The sequence below is a fragment of the Lepisosteus platostomus genome, unplaced genomic scaffold (genome assembly GCF_059453375.1).
Source record: "Lepisosteus platostomus isolate fLepPlt1 unplaced genomic scaffold, fLepPlt1.hap1 Scaffold_141_H1, whole genome shotgun sequence".
Taxonomy (NCBI): Eukaryota; Metazoa; Chordata; class Actinopteri; order Semionotiformes; family Lepisosteidae; genus Lepisosteus; species Lepisosteus platostomus.
In genome coordinates this window covers 46,033-62,500 of record NW_028291522.1, presented here as the reverse complement: position 1 = coordinate 62,500, position 16,468 = coordinate 46,033, and the positions used below count along the sequence as shown (strand labels likewise).

General features: G+C 50.0%; 7 non-coding genes and 11 pseudogenes across 7 annotated transcripts; 17 read left to right on the top strand and 1 right to left on the bottom strand.

Annotated features, from left to right (window-relative positions):
• Positions 1-122: 122 nt before the first annotated feature.
• Positions 123-241, top strand: LOC148636949 (5S ribosomal RNA; annotated as a pseudogene).
• Positions 242-778: 537 nt separating this feature from the next.
• LOC148636948 (5S ribosomal RNA) lies at positions 779-897 on the top strand (annotated as a pseudogene).
• A 537-nt stretch (positions 898-1,434) lies between these two features.
• LOC148636947 (5S ribosomal RNA) lies at positions 1,435-1,553 on the top strand (annotated as a pseudogene).
• A 537-nt stretch (positions 1,554-2,090) lies between these two features.
• On the top strand, positions 2,091-2,209 carry LOC148636946 (5S ribosomal RNA). Its single transcript, XR_015931797.1, has one exon. It is a non-coding gene; the product is annotated as a 5S ribosomal RNA (ribosomal RNA).
• Positions 2,210-2,746: 537 nt separating this feature from the next.
• LOC148636945 (5S ribosomal RNA) lies at positions 2,747-2,865 on the top strand. The gene has a single exon (XR_015931801.1). It is a non-coding gene; the product is annotated as a 5S ribosomal RNA (ribosomal RNA).
• Positions 2,866-3,401: 536 nt separating this feature from the next.
• Positions 3,402-3,520, top strand: LOC148636944 (5S ribosomal RNA). Its single transcript, XR_015931800.1, has one exon. It is a non-coding gene; the product is annotated as a 5S ribosomal RNA (ribosomal RNA).
• Positions 3,521-4,057: 537 nt separating this feature from the next.
• On the top strand, positions 4,058-4,176 carry LOC148636943 (5S ribosomal RNA; annotated as a pseudogene).
• Positions 4,177-4,713: 537 nt separating this feature from the next.
• On the top strand, positions 4,714-4,832 carry LOC148636942 (5S ribosomal RNA; annotated as a pseudogene).
• Positions 4,833-5,369: 537 nt separating this feature from the next.
• On the top strand, positions 5,370-5,488 carry LOC148636941 (5S ribosomal RNA; annotated as a pseudogene).
• Positions 5,489-6,024: 536 nt separating this feature from the next.
• LOC148636940 (5S ribosomal RNA) lies at positions 6,025-6,143 on the top strand (annotated as a pseudogene).
• Positions 6,144-6,680: 537 nt separating this feature from the next.
• LOC148636939 (5S ribosomal RNA) lies at positions 6,681-6,799 on the top strand (annotated as a pseudogene).
• A 537-nt stretch (positions 6,800-7,336) lies between these two features.
• LOC148636938 (5S ribosomal RNA) lies at positions 7,337-7,455 on the top strand (annotated as a pseudogene).
• A 538-nt stretch (positions 7,456-7,993) lies between these two features.
• On the top strand, positions 7,994-8,112 carry LOC148636937 (5S ribosomal RNA). The gene has a single exon (XR_015931796.1). It is a non-coding gene; the product is annotated as a 5S ribosomal RNA (ribosomal RNA).
• A 537-nt stretch (positions 8,113-8,649) lies between these two features.
• On the top strand, positions 8,650-8,768 carry LOC148636936 (5S ribosomal RNA). Its single transcript, XR_015931795.1, has one exon. It is a non-coding gene; the product is annotated as a 5S ribosomal RNA (ribosomal RNA).
• Positions 8,769-9,305: 537 nt separating this feature from the next.
• Positions 9,306-9,424, top strand: LOC148636935 (5S ribosomal RNA). The gene has a single exon (XR_015931798.1). It is a non-coding gene; the product is annotated as a 5S ribosomal RNA (ribosomal RNA).
• Positions 9,425-9,961: 537 nt separating this feature from the next.
• On the top strand, positions 9,962-10,080 carry LOC148636934 (5S ribosomal RNA; annotated as a pseudogene).
• A 537-nt stretch (positions 10,081-10,617) lies between these two features.
• LOC148636933 (5S ribosomal RNA) lies at positions 10,618-10,736 on the top strand (annotated as a pseudogene).
• A 3,699-nt stretch (positions 10,737-14,435) lies between these two features.
• Positions 14,436-14,548, bottom strand: trnal-caa (transfer RNA leucine (anticodon CAA)). The gene is made up of 2 exons: positions 14,511-14,548; positions 14,436-14,481 (listed from the first exon to the last, which is right to left on the bottom strand). It is a non-coding gene; the product is annotated as a tRNA-Leu (tRNA).
• Positions 14,549-16,468: the final 1,920 nt, after the last annotated feature.

Below are 16,468 nucleotides of genomic sequence, written 5' to 3'. Positions count from 1 at the left end.
CGAAGGCAGTGAAGAGAGAGAACGTGGAAAGAAGAGAAAAACGCAAGGGAAAAAAGCAGCGTCGTAAAAGAGGTGACGGAGCTGTCCTCTCAATAAGAAGGGTGCCAGCGAGCCTTGCTCTCGCTTACGGCCACACCCCCTTGAGCACGACTGATCTCGTCTGATCTCAGAATCTAAACAGGGATGGGCCTGGTTAGTACTTGGATGGGAGACCGCCTGGGAATACCAGGTGCTGTAAGCTTTTAAGCGCAGGAGGCGCCCTATCCCCGCTCGCTCGCTCATTCCCCTGTTCACACGTGCAGTGCGGCTTGTCCGTCTGTTTATTTGTCAGCTTTGGCGAGACACGGGTGCTTGTGTATTAGCGTGAGCGTTTTTTATTCTGATCAGGAACAGTTTTACATGTCCGCAAAGGATCGAGGAAAGGTTTATCGCCAGCTGAAAAGAGACACAGCGCTTCGGCTGTGGAGACTTGTTCGGCTGGCGTTCGGAGAGTCGCGTTTTTCAGAATTGTATTGAGATCGTTTTCCACAGAGCTCAGATGTCAAAGCACAGCAGCAGCTCTCCACAGCGATCCTCTATAGCGCCCTTTCTCCCGCAGCTCCGTCCTCATTGGAAGGAAGCAAGAGTGAAAGGCTGAAGTGAAATAGAGCGGGGACGAAGGCAGTGAAGAGAGAAAACGTGGGAAGAAGAGAAAAACGCAAGGGAAAAAAAGCAGCGTCGTAAAAGAGGTGATGGAGCTGTCCTCTCAATAAGAAGGGTGCCAGCGAGCCTTGGTGTCGCTTACGGCCACACCCCCTTGAGCACGCCTGATCTCGTCTGATCTCGCAAGCTAAACAGGGATGGGCCTGGTTAGTACTTGGATGGGAGACCGCCTGGGAATACCAGGTGCTGTTAGCTTTTAAGCGCAGGAGGCGCCCTATCCCCGCTCGCTCGCTCATTCCCCTGTTCACACGTGCAGTGCGGCTTGTCCGTCTGTTTATTTGTCAGCTTTGGCGAGACACGGGTGCTTGTGTATTAGCGTGAGCGTTTTTTATTCTGATCAGGAACAGTTTTACAAGTCCGCAAAGGATCGAAGAAAGGTTTATCGCCAGCTGAAAAGAGACACAGCGCTTCGGCTGTGGAGACATGTTCGGCTGGCGTTCGGAGAGTCGCGTTTTTCAGAATTGTATTGAGATCGTTTTCCACAGAGCTCAGATGTCAAAGCACAGCAGCAGCTCTCCACAGCGATCCTCTATAGCGCCCTTTCTCCCGCAGCTCCGTCCTCATTGGAAGGAAGCAAGAGTGAAAGGCTGAAGTGAAATAGAGCGGGGACGAAGGCAGTGAAGAGAGAGAACGTGGGAAGAAGAGAAAAACGCAAGGGAAAAAGAGCAGCGTCGTAAAAGAGGTGACGGAGCTGTCCTCTCAATAAGAAGGGTGCCAGCGAGCCTTTTTCTCGCTTACGGCCACACCCCCTTGTGCACGCCTGATCTCGTCTGATCTCGGACGCTAAACAGGGATGGGCCTGGTTAGTACTTGGATGGGAGACCGCCTGGGAATACCAGATGCTGTAAGCTTTTAAGCGCGGGAGGCGCCCTATCCCCGCTCGCTCGCTCATTCCCCTGTTCACACGTGCAGTGCGGCTTGTCCGTCTGTTTATTTGTCAGCTTTGGCGAGACACGGGTGCTTGTGTATTAGCGTGAGCGTTTTTTATTCTGATCATGAACAGTTTAACAAGTCCGCAAAGGATGGAGGAAAAGTTTATCGCCAGCTGAAAAGAGACACAGCGCTTCGGCTGTGGAGACTTGTTCGGCTGGCGTTCGGAGAGTTGCGTTTTTCAGAATTGTATTGAGATCGTTTTCCACAGAGCTCAGATGTCAAAGCACAGCAGCAGCTCTCCACAGCGATCCTCTATAGCGCCCTTTCTCCCGCAGCTCCGTCCTCATTGGAAGGAAGCAAGAGTGAAAGGCTGAAGTGAAATTGAGCAGGGACGAAGGCAGTGAAGAGAGAGAACGTGGGAAGAAGAGAAAAACGCAAGGGAAAAAGAGCAGCGTCGTAAAAGAGGTGACGGAGCTGTCCTCTCAATAAGAAGGGTGCCAGCGAGCCTTGCTCTCGCTTACGGCCAGACCCCCTTGAGCACGCCTGATCTCGTCTGATCTCGGAAGCTAAACAGGGATGGGCCTGGTTAGTACTTGGATGGGAGACCGCCTGGGAATACCAGGTGCTGTAAGCTTTTAAGCACAGGAGGCGCCCTATCCCCGCTCGCTCGCTCATTCCCCTGTTCACACGTGCAGTGCGGCTTGTCCGTCTGTTTATTTGTCAGCTTTGGCGAGACACGGGTGCTTGTGTATTAGCGTGAGCGTTTTTTATTCTGATCAGGAACAGTTTTACAAGTCCGCAAAGGATCGAGGAAAGGTTTATCGCCAGCTGAAAAGAGACACAGCGCTTCGGCTGTGGAGACTTGTTCGGCTGGCGTTCGGAGAGTCGCGTTTTTCAGAATTGTATTGAGATCGTTTTCCACAGAGCTCAGATGTCAAAGCACAGCAGCAGCTCTCCACAGCGATCCTCTATAGCGCCCTTTCTCCCGCAGCTCCGTCCTCATTGGAAGGAAGCAAAAGTGAAAGGCTGAAGTGAAATAGAGCGGGGACGAAGGCAGTGAAGAGAGAGAACGTGGGAAGAAGAGAAAAACGCAAGGGAAAAAAAGCAGCGTCGACAAAGAGGTGACGGAGCTGTCCTCTCAATAAGAAGGGTGCCAGCGAGCCTTGCTCTCGCTTACGGCCACACCCCCTTGAGCACGCCTGATCTCGTCTGATCTCGGAAGCTAAACAGGGATGGGCCTGGTTAGTACTTGGATGGGAGACCGCCTGGGAATACCAGGTGCTGTAAGCTTTTAAGCGCAGGAGGCGCCCTATCCCCGCTCGCTCGCTCATTCCCCTGTTCACACGTGCAGTGCGGCTTGTCCGTCTGTTTATTTGTCAGCTTTGGCGAGACGCGGGTGCTTGTGTATTAGCGTGAGCGTTTTTTATTCTGATCAGGAACAGTTTTACAAGTCCGCAAAGGATCGAGGAAAGGTTTATCGCCAGCTGAAAAGAGACACAGCGCTTCGGCTGTGGAGACTTGTTCGGCTGGCGTTCGGAGAGTCGCGTTTTTCAGAATTGTATTGAGATCGTTTTCCACAGAGCTCAGATGTCAAAGCACAGCAGCAGCTCTCCACAGCGATCCTCTATAGCGCCCTTTCTCCCGCAGCTCCGTCCTCATTGGAAGGAAGCAAGAGTGAAAGGCTGAAGTGAAATAGAGCGGGGACGAAGGCAGTGAAGAGAGAGAACGTGGAAAGAAGAGAAAAACGCAAGGGAAAAAAGCAGCGTCGTAAAAGAGGTGACGGAGCTGTCCTCTCAATAAGAAGGGTGCCAGCGAGCCTTGCTCTCGCTTACGGCCACACCCCCTTGAGCACGCCTGATCTCGTCTGATCTCGGAAGCTAAACAGGGATGGGCCTGGTTAGTACTTGGATGGGAGACCGCCTGGGAATACCAGGTGCTGTAAGCTTTTAAGCGCAGGAGGCGCCCTATCCCCGCTCGCTCGCTCATTCCCCTGTTCACACGTGCAGTGCGGCTTGTCCGTCTGTTTATTTGTCAGCTTTGGCGAGACACGGGTGCTTGTGTATTAGTGTGAGCGTTTTTTATTCTGATCAGGAACAGTTTTACAAGTCCGCAAAGGATCGAGGAAAGGTTTATCGCCAGCTGAAAAGAGACACAGCGCTTCGGCTGTGGAGACTTGTTCGGCTGGCGTTCGGAGAGTCGCGTTTTTCAGAATTGTATTGAGATCGTTTTCCACAGAGCTCAGATGTCAAAGCACAGCAGCAGCTCTCCACAGCGATCCTCTATAGCGCCCTTTCTCCCGCAGCTCCGTCCTCATTGGAAGGAAGCAAGAGTGAAAGGCTGAAGTGAAATAGAGCGGGGACGAAGGCAGTGAAGAGAGAGAACGTGGGAAGAAGAGAAAAACGCAAGGGAAAAAAAGCAGCGTCGTAAAAGAGGTGACGGAGCTGTCCTCTCAATAAGAAGGGTGCCAGCGAGCTTTGGTCTAGCTTACGGCCACACCCCCTTGAGCACGCCTGATCTTGTCTGATCTCGGAAGCTAAACAGGGATGGGCCTGGTTAGTACTTGGATGGGAGACCGCCTGGGAATACCAGGTGCTGTAAGCTTTTAAGCGCAGGAGGCGCCCTATCCCCGCTCGCTCGCTCATTCCCCTGTTCACACGTGCAGTGCGGCTTGTCCGTCTGTTTATTTGTCAGCTTTGGCGAGACACGGGTGCTTGTGTATTAGCGTGAGCGTTTTTTATTCTGATCAGGAACAGTTTTACAAGTCCGCAAAGGATCGAGGAAAGGTTTATCGCCAGCTGAAAAGAGACACAGCGCTTCGGCTGTGGAGACTTGTTCGGCTGGCGTTCGGAGAGTCGCGTTTTTCAGAATTGTATTGAGATCGTTTTCCACAGAGCTCAGATGTCAAAGCACAGCAGCAGCTCTCCACAGCGATCCTCTATAGCGCCCTTTCTCCCGCAGCTCCGTCCTCATTGGAAGGAAGCAAGAGTGAAAGGCTGAAGTGAAATAGAGCGGGGACGAAGGCAGTGAAGAGAGAGAACGTGGGAAGAAGAGAAAAACGCAAGGGAAAAAGAGCAGCGTCGTAAAAGAGGTGACGGAGCTGTCCTCTCAATAAGAAGGGTGCCAGCGAGCCTTGCTCTCGCTTACGGCCACACCCCCTTGAGCGCGCCTGATCTCGTCTGATCTCGGACGCTAAACAGGGATAGGCCTGGTTAGTACTTGGATGGGAGACCGCCTGGGAATACCAGGTGCTGTAAGCTTTTAAGCGCGGGAGGCGCCCTATCCCCGCTCGCTCGCTCATTCCCCTGTTCACACGTGCAGTGCGGCTTGTCCGTCTGTTTATTTGTCAGCTTTGGCGAGACACGGGTGCTTGTGTATTAGCGTGAGCGTTTTTTATTCTGATCATGAACAGTTTAACAAGTCCGCAAAGGATCGAGGAAAAGTTTATCGCCAGCTGAAAAGAGACACAGCGCTTCGGCTGTGGAGACTTGTTCGGCTGGCGTTCGGAGAGTTGCGTTTTTCAGAATTGTATTGAGATCGTTTTCCACAGAGCTCAGATGTCAAAGCACAGCAGCAGCTCTCCACAGCGATCCTCTATAGCGCCCTTTCTCCCGCAGCTCCGTCCTCATTGGAAGGAAGCAAAAGTGAAAGGCTGAAGTGAAATAGAGCGGGGACGAAGGCAGTGAAGAGAGAGAACGTGGGAAGAAGAGAAAAACGCAAGGGAAAAAAAGCAGCGTCGAAAAAGAGATGACGGAGCTGTCCTCTCAATAAGAAGAGTGCCAGCGAACCTTGCTCTTGCTTACGGCCACACTCCCTTGAGCACGCCTGATCTTGTCTGATCTCGGAAGCTAAACAGGGATGGGCCTGGTTAGTACTTGGATGGGAAACCGCCTGGGAATACTAGGTGCTGTAAGCTTTTAAGCGCAGGAGGCGCCCTATCCCCGCTCGCTCGCTCATTCCCCTGTTCACACGTGCAGTGCGGCTTGTCCGTCTGTTTATTTGTCAGCTTTGGCGAGACACGGGTGCTTGTGTATTAGCGTGAGCGTTTTTTATTCTGATCAGGAACAGTTTTACAAGTCCGCAAAGGATCGAGGAAAGGTTTATCGCCAGCTGAAAAGAGACACAGCGCTTCGGCTGTGGAGACTTGTTCGGCTGGCGTTCGGAGAGTCGCGTTTTTCAGAATTGTTTTGAGATCGTTTTCCACAGAGCTCAGATGTCAAAGCACAGCAGCAGCTCTCCACAGCGATCCTCTATAGCGCCCTTTCTCCCGCAGCTCCGTCCTCATTGGAAGGAAGCAAGAGTGAAAGGCTGAAGTGAAATAGAGCGGGGACGAAGGCAGTGAAGAGAGAGAACGTGGAAAGAAGAGAAAAACGCAAGGGAAAAAAGCAGCGTCGTAAAAGAGGTGACGGAGCTGTCCTCTCAATAAGAAGGGTGCCAGCGAGCCTTGCTCTCGCTTACGGCCACACCCCCTTGAGCACGACTGATCTCGTCTGATCTCAGAATCTAAACAGGGATGGGCCTGGTTAGTACTTGGATGGGAGACCGCCTGGGAATACCAGGTGCTGTAAGCTTTTAAGCGCAGGAGGCGCCCTATCCCCGCTCGCTCGCTCATTCCCCTGTTCACACGTGCAGTGCGGCTTGTCCGTCTGTTTATTTGTCAGCTTTGGCGAGACACGGGTGCTTGTGTATTAGCGTGAGCGTTTTTTATTCTGATCAGGAACAGTTTTACATGTCCGCAAAGGATCGAGGAAAGGTTTATCGCCAGCTGAAAAGAGACACAGCGCTTCGGCTGTGGAGACTTGTTCGGCTGGCGTTCGGAGAGTCGCGTTTTTCAGAATTGTATTGAGATCGTTTTCCACAGAGCTCAGATGTCAAAGCACAGCAGCAGCTCTCCACAGCGATCCTCTATAGCGCCCTTTCTCCCGCAGCTCCGTCCTCATTGGAAGGAAGCAAGAGTGAAAGGCTGAAGTGAAATAGAGCGGGGACGAAGGCAGTGAAGAGAGAAAACGTGGGAAGAAGAGAAAAACGCAAGGGAAAAAAAGCAGCGTCGTAAAAGAGGTGACGGAGCTGTCCTCTCAATAAGAAGGGTGCCAGCGAGCCTTGGTGTCGCTTACGGCCACACCCCCTTGAGCACGCCTGATCTCGTCTGATCTCGCAAGCTAAACAGGGATGGGCCTGGTTAGTACTTGGATGGGAGACCGCCTGGGAATACCAGGTGCTGTTAGCTTTTAAGCGCAGGAGGCGCCCTATCCCCGCTCGCTCGCTCATTCCCCTGTTCACACGTGCAGTGCGGCTTGTCCGTCTGTTTATTTGTCAGCTTTGGCGAGACACGGGTGCTTGTGTATTAGCGTGAGCGTTTTTTATTCTGATCAGGAACAGTTTTACAAGTCCGCAAAGGATCGAAGAAAGGTTTATCGCCAGCTGAAAAGAGACACAGCGCTTCGGCTGTGGAGACATGTTCGGCTGGCGTTCGGAGAGTCGCGTTTTTCAGAATTGTATTGAGATCGTTTTCCACAGAGCTCAGATGTCAAAGCACAGCAGCAGCTCTCCACAGCGATCCTCTATAGCGCCCTTTCTCCCGCAGCTCCGTCCTCATTGGAAGGAAGCAAGAGTGAAAGGCTGAAGTGAAATAGAGCGGGGACGAAGGCAGTGAAGAGAGAGAACGTGGGAAGAAGAGAAAAACGCAAGGGAAAAAGAGCAGCGTCGTAAAAGAGGTGACGGAGCTGTCCTCTCAATAAGAAGGGTGCCAGCGAGCCTTTTTCTCGCTTACGGCCACACCCCCTTGAGCACGCCTGATCTCGTCTGATCTCGGACGCTAAACAGGGATGGGCCTGGTTAGTACTTGGATGGGAGACCGCCTGGGAATACCAGATGCTGTAAGCTTTTTAAGCGCGGGAGGCGCCCTATCCCCGCTCGCTCGCTCATTCCCCTGTTCACACGTGCAGTGCGGCTTGTCCGTCTGTTTATTTGTCAGCTTTGGCGAGACACGGGTGCTTGTGTATTAGCGTGAGCGTTTTTTATTCTGATCATGAACAGTTTAACAAGTCCGCAAAGGATGGAGGAAAAGTTTATCGCCAGCTGAAAAGAGACACAGCGCTTCGGCTGTGGAGACTTGTTCGGCTGGCGTTCGGAGAGTTGCGTTTTTCAGAATTGTATTGAGATCGTTTTCCACAGAGCTCAGATGTCAAAGCACAGCAGCAGCTCTCCACAGCGATCCTCTATAGCGCCCTTTCTCCCGCAGCTCCGTCCTCATTGGAAGGAAGCAAGAGTGAAAGGCTGAAGTGAAATTGAGCAGGGACGAAGGCAGTGAAGAGAGAGAACGTGGGAAGAAGAGAAAAACGCAAGGGAAAAAGAGCAGCGTCGTAAAAGAGGTGACGGAGCTGTCCTCTCAATAAGAAGGGTGCCAGCGAGCCTTGCTCTCGCTTACGGCCAGACCCCCTTGAGCACGCCTGATCTCGTCTGATCTCGGAAGCTAAACAGGGATGGGCCTGGTTAGTACTTGGATGGGAGACCGCCTGGGAATACCAGGTGCTGTAAGCTTTTAAGCACAGGAGGCGCCCTATCCCCGCTCGCTCGCTCATTCCCCTGTTCACACGTGCAGTGCGGCTTGTCCGTCTGTTTATTTGTCAGCTTTGGCGAGACACGGGTGCTTGTGTATTAGCGTGAGCGTTTTTTATTCTGATCAGGAACAGTTTTACAAGTCCGCAAAGGATCGAGGAAAGGTTTATCGCCAGCTGAAAAGAGACACAGCGCTTCGGCTGTGGAGACTTGTTCGGCTGGCGTTCGGAGAGTCGCGTTTTTCAGAATTGTATTGAGATCGTTTTCCACAGAGCTCAGATGTCAAAGCACAGCAGCAGCTCTCCACAGCGATCCTCTATAGCGCCCTTTCTCCCGCAGCTCCGTCCTCATTGGAAGGAAGCAAAAGTGAAAGGCTGAAGTGAAATAGAGCGGGGACGAAGGCAGTGAAGAGAGAGAACGTGGGAAGAAGAGAAAAACGCAAGGGAAAAAAAGCAGCGTCGACAAAGAGGTGACGGAGCTGTCCTCTCAATAAGAAGGGTGCCAGCGAGCCTTGCTCTCGCTTACGGCCACACCCCCTTGAGCACGCCTGATCTCGTCTGATCTCGGAAGCTAAACAGGGATGGGCCTGGTTAGTACTTGGATGGGAGACCGCCTGGGAATACCAGGTGCTGTAAGCTTTTAAGCGCAGGAGGCGCCCTATCCCCGCTCGCTCGCTCATTCCCCTGTTCACACGTGCAGTGCGGCTTGTCCGTCTGTTTATTTGTCAGCTTTGGCGAGACGCGGGTGCTTGTGTATTAGCGTGAGCGTTTTTTATTCTGATCAGGAACAGTTTTACAAGTCCGCAAAGGATCGAGGAAAGGTTTATCGCCAGCTGAAAAGAGACACAGCGCTTCGGCTGTGGAGACTTGTTCGGCTGGCGTTCGGAGAGTCGCGTTTTTCAGAATTGTATTGAGATCGTTTTCCACAGAGCTCAGATGTCAAAGCACAGCAGCAGCTCTCCACAGCGATCCTCTATAGCGCCCTTTCTCCCGCAGCTCCGTCCTCATTGGAAGGAAGCAAGAGTGAAAGGCTGAAGTGAAATAGAGCGGGGACGAAGGCAGTGAAGAGAGAGAACGTGGGAAGAAGAGAAAAACGCAAGGGAAAAAAAGCAGCGTCGTAAAAGAGGTGACGGAGCTGTCCTCTCAATAAGAAGGGTGCCAGCGAGCCTTGCTCGCGCTTACGGCCACACCCCCTTGAGCACGCCTGATCTCGTTTGATCTCGGAAGCTAAACAGGGATGGGCCTGGTTAGTACTTGGATGGGAGACCGCCTGGGAATACCAGGTGCTGTAAGCTTTTAAGCGCAGGAGGCGCCCTATCCCTGCTCGCTCGCTCATTCCCCTGTTCACACCTGCAGTGCGGCTTGTCCGTCTGTTTATTTCTCAGCTTTGGCGAGACACGGGTGCTTGTGTATTAGCGTGAGCGTTTTTTATTCTGATCAGGAACAGTTTTACAAGTCCGCAAAGGATCGAGGAAAGGTTTATCAACAGCTGAAAAGAGACACAGCGCTTCGGCTGTGGAGACTTGTTCGGCTGGCGTTCGGAGAGTCGCGTTTTTCAGAATTGTATTGAGATCGTTTTCCACAGAGCTCAGATGTCAAAGCACAGCAGCAGCTCTCCACAGCGATCCTCTATAGCGCCCTTTCTCCCGCAGCTCCGTCCTCATTGGAAGGAAGCAAAAGTGAAAGGCTGAAGTGAAATAGAGCGGGGACGAAGGCAGTGAAGAGAGAGAACGTGGGAAGAAGAGAAAAACGCAAGGGAAAAAAAGCAGCGTCGAAAAAGAGGTGACGGAGCTGTCCTCTCAATAAGAAGGGTGCCAGCGAACTTTGCTCTTGCTTACGGCCACACCCCCTTGAGCACGCCTGATCTCGTCTGATCTCGGAAACTAAACAGGGATGGACCTGGTTAGTACTTGGATGGGAGACCGCCTGGGAATACCAGGTGCTGCAAGCTTTTAAGCGCAGGAGGCGCCCTATCCCCGCTCGCTCGCTCATTCCCCTGTTCACACGTGCAGTGCGGCTTGTCCGTCTGTTTATTTGTCAGCTTTGGCGAGACACGGGTGCTTGTGTATTAGCGTGAGCGTTTTTTATTCTGATCAGGAACAGTTTAACAAGTCCGCAAAGAATCGAGGAAAGGTTTATCGCCAGCTGAAAAGAGACACAGCGCTTCGGCTGTGGAGACTTGTTCGGCTGGCGTTCGGAGAGTCGCGTTTTTCAGAATTGTATTGAGATCGTTTTCCACAGAGCTCAGATGTCAAAGCACAGCAGCAGCTCTCCACAGCGATCCTCTATAGCGCCCTTTCTCCCGCAGCTCCGTCCTCATTGGAAGGAAGCAAGAGTGAAAGGCTGAAGTGAAATAGAGCGGGGACGAAGGCAGTGAAGAGAGAGAACGTGGGAAGAAGAGAAAAACGCAAGGGAAAAAAAGTAGCGTCGTAAAAGAGGTGACGGAGCTGTCCTCTCAATAAGAAGGGTGCCAGCGAGCTTTGCTCTCACTTACGGCCACACCCCCTTGAGCATGCCTGATCTCGTCTGATCTCGGAAGCTAAAAAGGGATGGGCCTGGTTAGTACTTAAATGGGAGACCGCCTGGGTATACCAGGTGCTGCAAGCTTTTAAGCGCAGGAGGCGCCCTATCCCCGCTCGCTCGCTCATTCCCCTGTTCACACGTGCAGTGCGGCTTGTCCGTCTGTTTATTTGTCAGCTTTGGCGAGACACGGGTGCTTGTGTATTAGCGGGAGCGTTTTTTATTCTGATCAGGAACAGTTTTACAAGTCAGCAAAGGATCGAGGAAAGGTTTATCGCCAGCTGAAAAGAGACACAGCGCTTCGGCTGTGGAGACTTTATTAATAAGGCCCCTCAGTAGTTGAGATCTCTGTTATACCCATCTAGAAACATGCAATCAGCATGTTATTGCTGAAGCAATAGTCACAACATTATTCCACACCTGGGTGAGAGGCGGGTGATGATGACAGTCGTGCTTTCTACACCTTATACTGAGCTCAGAAATGGACCAAGCGGACATCTCACGAGCAGATCCCTCCGCGTATAAGAAAGGCAACTTGTCTCAGCAAAAATACCACGGATTCACATCCAAAATATGATAAAAAGGCAAAAACCCCACACTTGGAATGCAAACGTACCCTAAAAAGGAAACACGGTTTTAAAACGAACTTGATTTTCCCCTGGAGAAACCTTTTTATGGACACACATCGCATCTATTACACATGTAGAACTAAATATAAAGATAAAACTTAATATAAGAAGTCATGACATATCACACATGACGAAGTCTGGTCCAGAATAAACAGTTTACACTGACCCACCTTTATTTACCCTGGTCACTCACTTCTATTAACTGTTTAACTGGGTAACAAATTAATATTTGTTTCAATTTGGGATCTACACCTGGGAGCCCTGAAATGTTGGCCAGAGGGGAGAAGCTTATATTCAGACGTGAGAATATATTAAAAAAAGGATCTGATGTTGTTTTTCACCTGTCTAATCAAAGCTTGTTCAAAAATTATCTGATTATAGGACACACGAGTTTATAATCATACTCATTCCACTTTTTAACCACGTATGTATGCACAATATGAAACGTATATACACTAAATCTCACGTGTGACTCCCATAATATACATTTCTTTACGAAAATTAGGAACACTTACTACAATTATCAACCCCCCATGACGAGGCAATATTTCATACCTTTGTTTCTTTGTGGGTTCAAAGTTCTGTCCTGTCGTTTCACACGTAACGTTTTGGTAGTTATCTCAATTTTCCTTTGCAATTATCTCCAAGATCATCATCAACTTTTTGTAAAACGCTATGCACAACTGATATTTAAAGAAAGTCCTGTACCAAAACGTCTTCGTAGGAAAAGACAACTTTTTTTTCCTTATGTTAGTCGCTACACGGTTACTCAGAAAATCCATTCACCGCCTTTAAAAAAAAAGTTTCGTTTTTTATTGTGGTTCACTGACATTTCTGTCACAATTCTGAGGGACCCCAAATAAAATTCACTTGCCGGTATAAAGACGCCGGCGAGGATAAGACAGGTATCGAGCCACCTGCGTATCTAGAGGACGTTTAAAATAAAAAAAATGGCGTGTAATGTTGCGAAGGGCTACTGTTTTTTTTTAATAGTTTGTCGATTGTAAGGGACGTGGGCCGCGACAGAAATACTGGACGGGGTGGGAAAAGGTTTATTGATGGTTTATTGTACCGCAACGGTCACAATTGACTCACCAGCAAAGATGGCACCGAGGCCACATCGACTCCCTCCCGCTCTGCCTCGCACCGAAGCTCGAGCTGCGGAGCGCGACGCCAAACCGCCGGTCCGCGGTCGCGGGCGCCGGACATAGACGTCATAAACCCTTCCGAGGCGCAGGAATTATAGATCACTGTAGTTTCTTCTGGACCCGGGTTAGGGACAGTGTGCCCTCCGTGAGAGTCTTCTGAGGAAGCCAGTGTCTCATGGGTGTCCAGGCTTGGTACCATCTGTCCATCACAGGACACACAGACACACACACTCACACACCCTGGACAGGACACCAGTCCTTCACAGGACACACACACACTCACACACCCTGGACAGGACACCAGTCCATCACAGGACATACACACACCCTAGATAGGACACCAGTCCATCACAGGACACACACACACACTCACACACCCTGAACAGGACACCAGTCCTTCACAGGACACACACACACAACCTGGATAGGAAACCAGTCCCTCACAGGACACTCAGACACACACACTCACACACCCTGGACAGGAACCAGTCCATCACATGACAAACACACACTCACTCACACACCCTGGACAGGACAGCACTCCATCACAGGACACACACACCAGGGCCAGTTTTCCCAGAAGCCAATTAGCCCAAAAGCCTGTCTTTGGACCCGGAGAACACAGGGAGAACATGCAGACTCCACACAGACAGTCCCCCCCCCCCTCCGGGTCCAGACCCGAGCCCGGAGCCCCCCCGCGCTGAACCCCTCCGTACAGACGGCCGCACACAGCTCCGTTGTTCCCGATTCCCGAGGTCATCTGTTAAAAGAAGCCGGTGTGTTGCCTCCAGGTGACATTTCCTACTGGAGTCAGGACAGGAGGCTCTTCTGTACACAGAAGGGGGTGGGGGTGGGGAACAAGCCGCCCAGCCCTGTGGTTGAAGCCGATACCCCGGCTTCTCTCCAGACACAGCTGGGTGAGCTCCTCCAGTCATTACAGGGGGCTCTACTGTACTCAGAGGGTGGCGGGGGTGTGGAACAACTCCTTTGTTTGGGGCCTTGGGGCATTCTTGTTGTGAAAGGCGCTATATAAAAAAACTGAATTGAAATTGAATTTTACAGGTTTGGGTTTTTCGGAGAGCTTGTCAGAGATCTTGTCTGACGTGCCATTTCAAAAACGTAACGACACTCCTCACGTCCGAGCGCCGCCGGTCTGTGACGTAACGTATGCTTACACAACCATGACGGTTTCATCATGGACAGCACGAAAGCCCGAAAAGTGGTTGACGTTTTAATTTGGCAACGCCACGATGGATCCCAGTTTTTTTTTTTATTTTGGAGGCCAAAGAGGACAAAAAAGGAAACGTCCGGAGGTGGATCGATGGTCATCTTTGCGGTTGTTCTGATGTTCTGGAAAAAACAAAACAAAAAAAAACGGCTCGCTTGCCCGGTCGTGTAGTGTTTCCACACTCCACGCAAATCAACTTCTCTTCGCCCCCGTGGGCTAGTTGCCCGCCGCACCCCTCTCACGTGATAGGGGCTTCCCCTGGCTGTGACGTACTTACCCTACCCCCTTCCGCCAACGTCATACCGAAGGTCGCGCTTCGGGCCGCGGCGATGTTGACGGACTGTCTTGTAGCGTGAGAAGGGTTTAAATTTCGACTTAAGGAGTTGGCCATCGTTATATTTCGCGAGGTATCATAGGGGGGAAAAAGAACATTTATATTTATCAACCTACTAGTAATACTGGGTGGATGTCACGTTCCCCAAAGTTCAGTGCCTCTCTCTAATAAAGTAAAAAACCGACATTAAACTCCGTTCGAAACAGCCGTTTGTTATTCTGTTGTGAGGTGTGAGGGCGGAATGCAAATCAAGTTGGTGAATAGAAAATGAAACAGGAGTCACTTCTTGAGCTATGAATTCCAAAAAGTATGAAAACCTGTGCATTTTAACAGTGCAGAATACTCATAAATTGCACTGACTTGCTTGCTTTCTTCTGTTGCTTTTATATTTCAGTCATTCACTGTCAGCTAGCACTGGAACAATTCAAGAGAGGTAGAAACAGAAGCTGTCAGGAGAGGGATTTGAACCCACGCCTCCATTTGGAGACCAGAACACCCAAGCCCACTGGAAAGACACATGTCCTTGAATCTGGCGCCTTAGACCACTCGGCCACCCTGACAAGCAAGAGCAAGTGCTGTGCTGAATGCACCAGTAGTTGACTAAACTGAGTTTCTTCCCTGAAATTATTTGCTTACGAAGAGCCAAGTTGCCTTGAATGGATCTTGAAAATCAAATATACGGGTGGATTGTTATTCGGTTGTGAGTTTTGAGGGGCGTATTATAAATTGAGTTGGTGAAAAGGCGCTTTTTGTTAGTCTGTCGGGAGGCTGCACAAGGTGTTTAGAGGGAGAACTTCTAAAAAGCAGGCTCTCTATGTTTAACATCAAGGCAGATTTTTTTTTTCTCAATGGAAATGCTCTTTGGCGCTTTCAGCTTTACGTAGGGAACAACGTCTGCCAGATCACTTTTGAGCAAATGCAAATGGTAATGTGCCACCAAGTACATTTAATATTGGCTGTGGTAGCGAGTTGCTTTTGTTTGCAAAGCTTTTACTTCTTTAAACTGAATCATCGGCAGGAGTAGCTTATTAAATCTTTGCTCATAGCACTCCATCAGAAATACATTGGAGGCATTGGAGACCCACGTGGTGTTACCACCCCCTGCCAATCCCTGATTGGTTGATCAAGGTGAGATATGAGTCACTTACTCCTGACACTTAGGAATGCAGTCCAGATGTCCATTCGGCACTCCCTAGACAGATAGGCGCCAATGGATGACCATAGATCATGATAGCCAGGCTTAGCTAAGTGGATCTCCGTTTGGGAGCTGTCCCTTATCAGAAGAAAACATCTTAAATCAGCCTGCATGAATACTTTCTCTGTGGCTGCACCACAGAGAGGGAGAGTGAGATGGGGCCTCATTTAGGAAAGCACAGCAACGCTTAATTCTGTCTTATTAATAAGCATTGCCGCTACAGCTGTAAAGTTATTTGGCAAGCATGGACCTCTGAGAAAGAGTCTGAATCCATCAAGAAGACAGGAATTCTAATATCGCACTGCCGTCTTGTGTACAAAATATTTGTTCAGCTCTGACGTCTGTGTGCGTTGACAAGGCATCTCAAAAGGACGTATTAAATAAGAAAATGATCCTTTCTGTTACCATTCCTGCGGTTGGAGCGTTGTTTCACCCTTTTACGTTCTACAATATTTACAGACAAGGTTTTATCACTGGAGTTGTACAGAACAAGTGTGCATCAGTCCATGAAAATCATCAGTACCGCTGTTTTTCTATGCATAGTTTAATCAAGAGCACTTAAAAGATGCAAAAGATGGATTGTGTTCTGTGAGCACCTGCACATCTCTAAGTCACTTCCACAGCCTTCTATGTCGGGGGTATAGCTCAGGGGTAGAGTGCATGCTTTGCATGTATGAGGTCCCGGGTTCAATCTCTGGCATCTCCAAGTGTTTTATGTTACTGTGCTCACATCGCAGTCTTCTGTTGAGTGAGAACTCTTTGCTCGTGTTCATAGAGAGCCAGGTTTACACAATTAAACTCGAAGTGCTACAGTGTTCTCTGCAGTTTTAAATGTACCTCCAAAGCATTTAGTTCTGTTAACTACCAAAGAATGTGAACTAATTTAAAGTCACATTCAGGAAATCCAGAGAACGTCTTCAAACTTGTCGTGGCTGGTGCAGAAAAACCTCACCCGGGATGTTGAATCTCACCCGGGATTTCCTGAGAGATCATTCACCGAGCGAGTCCTCCCTCTGGATTCCGCTGAAAGCTGCGCGAATTCCTCACAGCATATCCTGTACTGTGTAGCACAGTGACAAGAACGCCTTGAGTTCTTTTCCATATGTGAAGGAAAATGCAAAAGAGCATGAAAAGTATTGATGGTATAAAATATCCATGGTACAACTCAAGAAAGAAACTGACGGACAAAACAATGACATTTGATGATTACAAGAGAAACACAACTGTCCGAACATGGGCTTGGATCCTGAACACTTATGTTAAAACACAAAGCAAAGGTTATAAC